Here is a 10257-nt window from a genome sequence, read left to right as displayed (position 1 = left end):
AGGGTCTGAAAGAATGAGGGAGTAACTCATTTCTATGTAATAATTAACACAATCTCTGCTTATCTGGATTCCTGGATAGCAATGATGACTCGCAGTCAGTATAGCCAGTGCACTTTCGTGCTCCGCGGCCAGTTAGCTCAGCGATTAGGGCCTGTTCTGGGGAGGCCAGAGTCACCACTGTCCCCTCCCCGGTGTGAGTCATGGCACTTGGCTCAGTTCCACAGTCCAGTCAGGGCACAGGGGAAACAGAATGGGAAAATGTGGACACGCCGGGAGAGGATGCGGTTGTGCAGACGCAGAAGTTTGCTCATTTGTTTCCTCCTTCAGTAACTGTGTCCCAGTCTCCTGTGGGAACTGAGCAGGAGTCAGCGAACCGGGAGGGCTGTTCTGTTTTTGTTTTTGTTTTTTAAAAGTTTCTGGGGAGGGGGAGGGTAATTAGGTTTATTTATTTATTAACCTGGGACCTCATGCATGCTAAGCAGGCACTCTGCCCCTGAGCTATACCCTCCCCCTCTGTTGTTGAACAGGTTGGAGATCCATTCCGTCGTCCGTGGCAGTGACCAGAGCACAACGTTAGGCAGGAGCCCCGAGGGGAGGAGTCAGGGCTGCGGAGGAGGCGGGGCCTTCAGGTGCGCTCAGCTTTAAGGTGGCGTTCGACTACAAAAGGGCAGCAAAACCTTCCAGTGGGTAAGAGCTGTCCAGTCAGGGTGACGCTTAGGATTCTGGTTTATGATGTTGGGAGAGACCTGTTTCCTCTTTTTCCTGGGGACACTGATGGCCTGCTGAGCCACCCCGCCACCAGCTGAGGGTGCAGACAACGCAGGGAGGAGGGGAGAACCTAGGAAACCACAGATGAAGGGGCGACTCTGAAAGGCAAAACCCTGTGCCTGCTTTTTAGGGACGAAAATGGTAGAGAGTCTAACAAAAACGCTTAGAAGCCTGTGCATTCAAAGCATGAAAGAAATACGGAAGCGCCTTTGCTTAGAAAATTCCACCTTCCAATTATGCAGATACCACAGGTAAGCAAGAGCAAAAGGGCATGAGAAAAGAGAACCCTCCTACACTGTTGGTGGGAATGTAAACTGGTGCAGCCACTATGGAAGACAATACTGCGGTTCCTTGACAAACTTAAAATAGAACTGCCATAGGATCCAGTAATTCTACTCCTGGGCATATACGCTTAAAAAAGTGAAAACACTAATTTGAAAAGATACATGCACCCCAGTGTTCACAACAGCATTATTTACTGCTATGGCCAAGCCATGGAAGCACCCCAAGTGCCCAACAACTTATGACTGGATAAAGAAATTGTAGATACTGTATACACACACATACACTGGAATATTACTCAACCATAAAAAGAATAAAACACTGCCATTTGCCCAACATGTATGGATCTAGAGAATACTATGCTTACTAAAATGAGTTCAACAAACACTATATAATATCACTTACATCTGGAATCTAAAAAATAATACAAATGAATGTGTATACAAAACAAACAGATTCACATAGAAAATAAACTTATGGTTACAAAAGGGGAGAGGGAGGAGGGGAGAAGCAAACTAGGGGTATGGGATTAATACCCCTAGATACAAACTACACAGAATAGATAAGCAACAAGGATTTACTGTATAGCACAGGGAATTATACCCATTACCTTGTAATAACCTATAATGGAATATAATCTGCAAAAATACTGAACCACTATGCTATACACCTGAAACTAACACAACACTGTAAATCAACTATACTTCAGTTTAAAAAATTGAAAAGAAAAAAAAAGAGCAAAACACGATACCTCTGCTCAGCTCTGCAGATAGTGTCAGTCACTGACTCCCGGGAGTGTGGCGGTGGGAACTAGCTGGCATTTTCAGTTTGCTCTAGAAGTCCAGAGCTACACATTATGTCTTCTTAACGCTAAAACCTGGACGGGCTGGCCCCAACCAAGGGCTCAACTGTGAGCTCTCTCGTACTGGAGGGAAAGCCTCTGGGACACGTGCACGGTCCAGCTCCCCTTAATCTTGTAATCAAGACAGACCAGCGCTATGCTGTCTTCTTAGCAAATGGCTGAGAGCACTCGTATCTGACATGAGTAGGAGGGATTGTGAGTCTGGGTCCTGAGGAAGAAATATTAAAGTAGAAAAAGTTTCCCTTTAAAAAACAAGCAGGGAGGTGGGGAATATAGCTCAGTGTAGAGCACATGCTCTGTGCACATGGGGTCCTGGGTTCAATCCCCAGTGCCTCCGTTAAAGGAGGGAGAAAATAAAAAACCCTAAAAAAACAAGCAAACCAAAAGCCCTGGCCCCTACCCAGCTCTCCTAGTTTCCTGGCTTCCAAGTTGGACTACTGGCTTAGCTGTGGCAAGTAATTGCTGAGAACCTGAAAGCACTTCCTTATTTGCAAGTCAATGGGCAGTTTCTTTAGGTGAAAAAGAAAGGCCCATTTAAAGCCCCTCTTCTTTCTGCTTCTTGGGATCAGTACTATATATATTTTTTTTTTCCAAGAGAAGCCAACGGCTTCTCAGTCCCCAAAGGCAGATCCGGAAAGGTTTTGAAGATGGAGAAAGAGAAGTAGAGGGCATAATGGCTTGAGACTTGGCACAGGCAGCTGGAGCTGGTGAGCTGGGCTGGGAGAAAAATAATGTAATAGTCATGGCTGGCATTCATGGGGTGTCCTCTGTACCGTACGTCATCCTACGTGATTTACGTTTTATCTTCCCTATTAATACACACGTTATAGCACAGAGAGCACAAACAACATGGCCAAGATCGACACAGCAAGGGAGCAGCACAGCCAGCAGTTAAACCCTAACAGTCTGATTCCAGACTCTGTGCCTTTAATGCCAAGATGAGAAGCCAAGAGAAGAAGGCCAGGGGTCCAGGCGGTGGGGCTTGTGAAGGAAGACTGGAAGTCCCAGGGGCTGCAGAGGGCTTTCTGGTTCCCCTATTCAGGAGGGTCTGGGGTTTCACAGACCAGTTAAGTTCCCCCACATTGAGTAGTTATCTTTTTATTTTGCTAAGCAAAAATGTTTTTTAATGTCATTTCATAAAATAATAAAATAAATGTAATTTCGGTGCAAAGAATTCCATCCTTTAAGTTGAATACATCTCCCTTTTGTAAAAAGCTTCCTTCCACTGTCCTTATTTTTCTCATCTCAGCGTGAGGTGGTGAAAATGTCCTCATGGATGGTCCATGTCTCAGGGCCCTCCTTTGGGGCCACTGTGGGGCCTCATCTGATCCTCATAAAATAGGCAAGGTAGGTAGAGGAAGTCTTGTTAACCCCCATTTTATAAACAAAGAAACCAAAGCCCAGAGAAGTCAAGACATTTGTTTAAGGACACACAGTTTAAAAAATAGCAGGTCCAGATTACAGACCCAGGTTTTTAGACTCCAGGTCCAGTGGTCTTTGCTTGTGTACCTCAGGCCATTAACCAGATGAACTGACTGGACACCAGACTGACTCCTTGCTGTGTGAGGACCTGAACGTTTAGAAAGAGAGAGAGCATTCATGTGGTGTTTCCATTGATAGGGCTCAGGGTGTAAGAGTGCCCCTCTGAGAGGCAATCTCTAGCTTCAGGGCAAGATGAGAAGCCCTTTCAAGAGTATAGGAGTCTATTTTCTCTTCCATCTACCACAGGGCTGGGCACACTGGGCAGCCAAGAAATCCTTGCAGTTTGGAAGTAAGAGTATAGTTTCGATGCCAATTTTTATTTAATAGGATTTTACTTTGGAAAGTAAGGAGGCAGGGAGGAAAGGGGAAAACATCTCATACACAATTTGATAGGATGCTACTGGGAAGAGGGAAAAAGGGATGGAGTCCAGAAAAGACTTGATGGAGGCACCCTGGCCAGTGATGGGAGGAGGGAGGCAGCACCAGGGCGTTTGTTCGCAGGGGCAGGTGGAGGGGTGTGGGTGGGTGGCAGGAGGGGAGGAGCACTGACTGTGGTTTCCCACTCTTTTTTTGTTTTATTTTGAGGGAGGGTAGGTAACTAGGTTTATTTGTTTATTTATTTATGATGGGGGTGCTGGGGATTGAACCTAGTACCTTGTGCATGCTAAGCATGTGCTCTGCCACTGAGCTGTACCCTCCCTACCCCTGACACTCCTCTTACAATCAAGGCCAAACTACTGATTATGGCTCCTGGTGCCTAAGGGTTTGGCCCCTACCTACTGCTCTCATGTTACCACCATCACTCTTGATCTCTGTGAGCCAAAGATGCTCCATGAGATCCCACCTCAGGACCTTTGAACATGTTGTTCCTGCTTCTGGGAATGCTTTTTTTTTTTTTCTTAAACCAGCACATTTAATGCCTATTCATTCTTTGGTGACTTCCCTGAGTCCTGCCTACCAGGTGGAGGGGTAGACAGCCCAGAGTCACACTGGCCCACCTCCAAAAGCAGTGAACATTGAAATGTATGCTATGGGCACACAGCCAGGCAGTACTTCAACCAGTGGGGTGCTTGTGAGGCCCATGGGAGCATTGAGGAGCACACAGTATCTTGTCCTGAGTGGAGTCAGAACCCTGAACCTTTCCTTCATATCTTTGTTATACTCTGTAATTAAGTGTTTGGATGGTTTTTTTTTTCTGCTGGCCGTTGTATCTGCAGCCTGGCACAGAGCCAGGGTCCTGGATGGTGTCCTCTGTGTTTGTCGAATGGCTTCCTTCCTTTTTTTGCTGCGGGCTGCCTGGCTATGCAGCTGGCATTTTTGCTTTCAACTCACACGTTCCTTGGGGGTGGGGTGGGAGGGCTTGGAGGGCATGGCCATGTCTAAAAAACTTCCCAGGCTGCTCAAAGTTGTGTTTTCTTCCCAGCCCTCTGAGTTTGAGGTCCTCTAGTACTGGGGACAATGGAACCTGTCACTTAACCTGCTGGCCAGGATGGGGAGTGGGCTCTCGTGATAGGTGCATGCTGGGTGGGTCTAAGTCGTCATCTCTGATGGTGTAGGACGGAGGAGACTTCAATCTGTGGGATGTGGGGTTGGGCAGGAGCAGGGCCCTGGCACCTGGCAGACTTGTCATTCCCAATTCAGCCACTAAGTGGCACTATTGCTCCACAGGAAAGCAGCCCCTTGGAGTAACCAGGTCCAAGTGATGACACTAGCTGACTTTCTCTAGCTCCACTGGTGTGCTAAGCACGTGAACACTAATTTCATAATTATGAAAGAAAAGGATGATGAAATCTATTTTACAGACGAGATAGAGAGGTAAACAGGATCAGAGAGATTAAATGACGTTTTCAATGGCCAAGCCAGAATTCAAACTAAAGTCTGCTGAAACCCGAAACCCAGGGCCTTCCCCCAACCTCTGCCCTGTGCACCCCACCCACATTCCCCTAATCATAATGCTAAATCTTGTCACGCTTGTCCTTACAGCTGCCACCTATCAGGGCTGTTGTCCACAAGACAAGCTTCTCTCACTCAGCTGACTTGGTTTAGCCAATTTTAATTATCCAGATTAATGTTGGGGCCACTGACTTGGGTGTAATTTTAAATTGGGTTATTAAAATGATTTACTTGAATCCAGAGACCATTATTCTGTGTGTGTGTCAGAGGGAGGTGTGGGGGAAGAGACACCTCCAGAGCCCTTCCAGAGCCCTCTCTTCTGGTCTCTCTCTGCAATACCACCTCCTCCATCCCCACCAGCCCTTACATGGCTGCCAGAGAGCTTTCCTGCAGATTTGGTCAAGTGACTCTCTCTACTGTCCTTCAGTGTACCCTGTAGCTTCCAGGAGACAGTCCCATTCCTTAGCTAGCACCCAAGGTCCTCCATGAGCTGGAACCTACCTGAATGGCTCCCCACCCCAACCCCTGACTCCAAAACTGGCTCACATGCATGCACTCTCAGCCCCCACCCCCAACCCCCGGACCTCAGCGCCCCTGAGAGCTGCCATCTCCACTGCCAGTGGGAACAATACTTCCCAGCAAGTGCTAGTGGGGATGAAATGACGCCTGTAACACTGCTGGCAGAGTACTGACCCACAGGAGCAACTTATTACTGTTCCTTGCCTTCCCTTTCCCTGGGAAACGTGCAAGGATAACACAGCCTGGAGAGGCAAATTTAGGTGTGCAGGGCAATCCCTGGGTAAACATTTCCAGACGCAGGCAAATGTCATCAGGTGTACTTTGCTCAAGCTGATACCGAGGAAGGCATTTCCTGTACTGTTTTTCCTCCTGTGCTCACGGTGAACTCTGAGGTGGTTCAAACACCATCTAGATGCAAAACTCCTTGAAGGGAGAAGCAGGGCTGTGAACCTCTGGGTGTCTTCTTAGGCCTGACACAGCACTAGGTCTTTATTGGCATTTCCAAGAATGTTAATTGGCCAATTAATTGTTAACTGGGTGCATGCAAAGCTGCAGGAATGGGCAGATTATTTCAGGGCATCACCATCTGAAACAGAAGGAGCATTGTTTTAAGAGCCTGTTGAAGCCCAGAAGAAGTACAGTACTTTCTTCTTCCTGTTGCAGAAGCTGGTGGTTTAAAACCACAAGGCATTAGACCAGGAAAGCAACGAGGCTGACTGATGAGTGGTTTGACTTGAGCACTCTGGGCTGGTTGGGCTGTCCATGTTCAGACGTGGATGTGGGCAGAATCTACACCATCCAAGGGTAGCCTCAGCCTACCCTCTCCTCCTTTTTCTCAGTTTAGTCTTCTTATTCTGAGGTTCAAAAGGATGTAAAAGACCTTTAGACAAAGCCCAGTTTCCAGAAACTCTCTACACCAGGCAGACCAGGAACATGGAAATCAACCTCTCCCAGGAAGGGTCCCACTGGATCAGATGAGAAGTGGGGATTCCTCAGTCCAGACTCTCCTGACTCCAGCCAATCTGTCTCATCCTCAGGGTTCCGGCTTCCCACATCTGCTGCCATATTGAACCCACCTGTTCTGGGTTTGCATGACAGGGAAATTTTCTGATCAATATGCATCTGCCTATTCCTGTACCATGATGAAGTCACCTTTGATACTGGCTGGTCTGCCTCTCCTAATCTCAATTCATCCAATGCCCTTTGAACATCGTAAACATTATATACAGACTATTCTCGCCTTTAGTTATCTCAGTAACTGTCTACTATATGACATTTAAACTATCTGGGTGGTCTTATATACTTTACCTCCTTTAGAACCATAGGAAAAACTGATTGCTATTATTCCCATGAGAGATGGAGACTTTCAAGGAACTTGTTCAAGGTCCTCCCGCAAGGTAGTGATGGGTAAGGACCTCTGCTCTGTGTCAGCAGCCCTCCCAGCAGGAGTCCTGCCCACACTCTGTAGTAGCCCCTGCAGGGTTACATGTAAATGTATTGCTGCTGCAGCTGGCAAGGATACGGCAACTGCGGGCACTGGCATGTGTGGGCAGGTAGGTGTGGCTAGGGACACCGACCAGGCAGGAACTCCGGAGTGAGAGGCTGCTGAAGGATGGAGACTTCTGAGCTCCTAAAAATCTCCTCAGCTCCTAAATATCTTCTCTGCCACCTGGAAGTTGCTGAACAAGGAATAAGATCTTGCAATTCCCAGCTCTGCTCCTTATTGGCTGTGTGGACTGAGGCAGCACACTTGGTCTTTCTGAGACTTTGTTTAACCATCTGCTAAATGGAGGTTTAAATAACACCTGCTTTATAGGGTGGTGAGAATTAAATTTTAAAACGCACGTAACGGGGTTAGCAGCTGCCTAGCCTTTCTTGCTTGACAAGAGGCTGATGTCAATGTGCACATGGTGGGGCTGTGGTGTTTTTTATGTTTTCCTTTTGCTTCTCTTGGTTTCTAGCAAATTAACATGCACTGCTGTTGTCGTAAAAGAGATGCTTTTTAATAACAAAAAGTGTTAATATCCAGACACATAGGAAAAGGGAGATATGACTCCAGTTTATACCGGGATTTAAATAAATGAGAGCAGAGCATTTCCAGAGAGAAAAATGGTAGAATCTCCCTTTATTGGACGCTTCCTATATGCCTGAAACTCTATGTATATTTTGTTTAATTTAAATAACCATCACAGCAACCCTATCATTCCAAGTGTCATTAAATCAGGTAGGTGTCATTAGCCCCATTTTGTAGATGAGGAAGCTGAGGTTTGCCTGGGTTTTGCAACTAGCCCAGGTGCACAGAGTTAGTTGGGGATTGAATCCTGGTCTCTCTGATGGCAAAGTCTGTAGTCTTTCCAATAACTTTTCAATTTAACTGTAAGGGTAGGCTGGAACTGGGATGAGGATCGAGGGATTAAGGGAGGGAGCGCAGCAAGCAGGGAGCTGGGGACACTGGCCATGTAAACAAGTTCTGTGGGCACAAAGGACAGGAGAAAAAAGCAGAATGGAATGGAAGTATCTCAGAGGAAAGGTGCCCAATTTCACAAATCTTCAGAGGGGCTCTGCCCCATTTCAGGGAGGTTAATCCCTGTAGCATCAGTGATTCTGTTTAATTTTCTTTTTCTTTTTTTAATTTTACAGCCTCTCTTTGCAAAGCTGTGAGTGGGGGCACTTAAATATGTGTTGCTAGGTTTCCAAGCCAGCTCTTGGCCCCGGTGGTTCGCTGGGAATGGGCACGCAGAATGGTCCCTGTGTGACCGTCCCAGCCTTGCTGAGGAGTCACGTGAAGCTGCATGAGTTTCTGCAGCAGCTGTTGGAGCCTCCTCTGTCTCCTCCACCCTCTCCTATGTGCAATCCCTTCATTTCATCCCAAGTGAAGGTCCAGGTCTCTTTGGACCCTAGGTTTACTTTGTCAGTTAAATTTCATTTAAATAAATTTAAGAGTCAAAAAAATTTTCATTTAAGCTCCTTCAGGTTTAATGCTTCAGGTTGTTCACTGCATAAAAGCCTACAGCGAGGGACTGCTGAGATCCAGACCACCCCTGAATTTGTACAGAGGCATGGTCTGGACCAGCAGCATCTGTGGTCTCCTCACAAACGTATGGATTTCCCTGAAACGTGGAATGGACCCATCTGATCACAGGTGTTGAATGAAGAATGTTCGTGGATTTGCTGTCTTCGAGAGAGGCCAAGTGACTGGGCCAGGGTCATATGGGCCCCTAGAGAGGACAAAAGCCCAGGCCTTTTGATTCCCAGACCTATAATGTCTCTCCTGAACCACTGAACCACTCTCCTGTCCCTTTACTCCACCTAAAGACACAGAAAGAAGAGCTGGGAGAACAGGTGCTTGTGGGCAGGGGGGCCTGAGGCTGTACCTGTTGCAGCCGAATTCAGCCAGGCCTCAGTGCAGAAACTAAAGGGCTCATCCTGGCAGACCCAGGGAAGCTGCTGGCCTCTCATAGTGGGGCAAACCTACATCATAGATTTTCCAAGGAAAACTGAGATACAAGCTTTAGAAAAGGAAAGAAAAAATTGACTTGCAAAGAGTGCAAGAGTTCAGACTTCAGGAATGGCTCTCCAAACCCAAAAACATAGCAATCCATTTAAGTAAGCAGACAAACAAATGTGTAAAATTATCCAGGCTGCTGGAGTGGGTTGAATGGTGACCCCCTCACAAAGATATGCCCAGATCCTCACTTCTAGAACCCGTGAATCTAATCTTATTTGGAAAAAGGGTCTTTGTAGATATAATTAAAGATCTCAAGATGAGATCATCCTAGGTTATCATGGTGGACTCTAAATCCAACAACGTGTCCCTTTAAGAGACAGAAAAGGGGAAGACAAGGGAGACAGGGGAGGCCACGTGAAAATGGAGGCAGAGACTGGAGTGATGCAACCACAGGTCACGGACACCTGGAGCCACCAGAAGCTGGGAGAGGCAAGAAAGGATTCTCCCCTAGAGCCTTTGGAGGGAGCATAGCCCTGCCCACAGCTTGATTTTGGACTTCAAGCGTCCAGACCTTAAGAAAATAAATTCCTGTTGCTTCAAGCCACCAAGTTGGTGGTAATTTGCTACAGCAACTAGAAAAACAGTATAGGTACCATGCTAACATTAGCCTGCTCGTTATGGAAAAAAAAAAAACCCTCAGATGGTGATTGTGTTCACAAAGGTCAGGGTGTCTTTAGACACTGAAGAATTGTTTTTGTTAAGGAGTCCAAGTTCACAGGGAATAGTCAAAGTTTTATTATTTGGGCACCACAGCCAGTCAGGGTTGAGACTGTGGTTATTTTGGTTTATGTCAGGGTGCAAAATGTTTTGTGTTTTGCTTTGCTTTGCCTGACTGTGGTGGAGGAAATGTTTCCTGACTTCAGCAACATAGCAGAAATTTGCGTCTGGAGGTTGATAAACGCACAGACACCTACAACAGAACCTGGCACTAGTAAGTGTTCTA

The sequence above is a fragment of the Camelus bactrianus genome, chromosome 15 (assembly GCF_048773025.1).
Source record: "Camelus bactrianus isolate YW-2024 breed Bactrian camel chromosome 15, ASM4877302v1, whole genome shotgun sequence".
NCBI classification, from domain to species: domain Eukaryota; kingdom Metazoa; phylum Chordata; class Mammalia; order Artiodactyla; family Camelidae; genus Camelus; species Camelus bactrianus.
The sequence above is the reverse complement of the archived record's forward strand: the minus strand, read 5'-3'. Positions refer to the sequence as shown.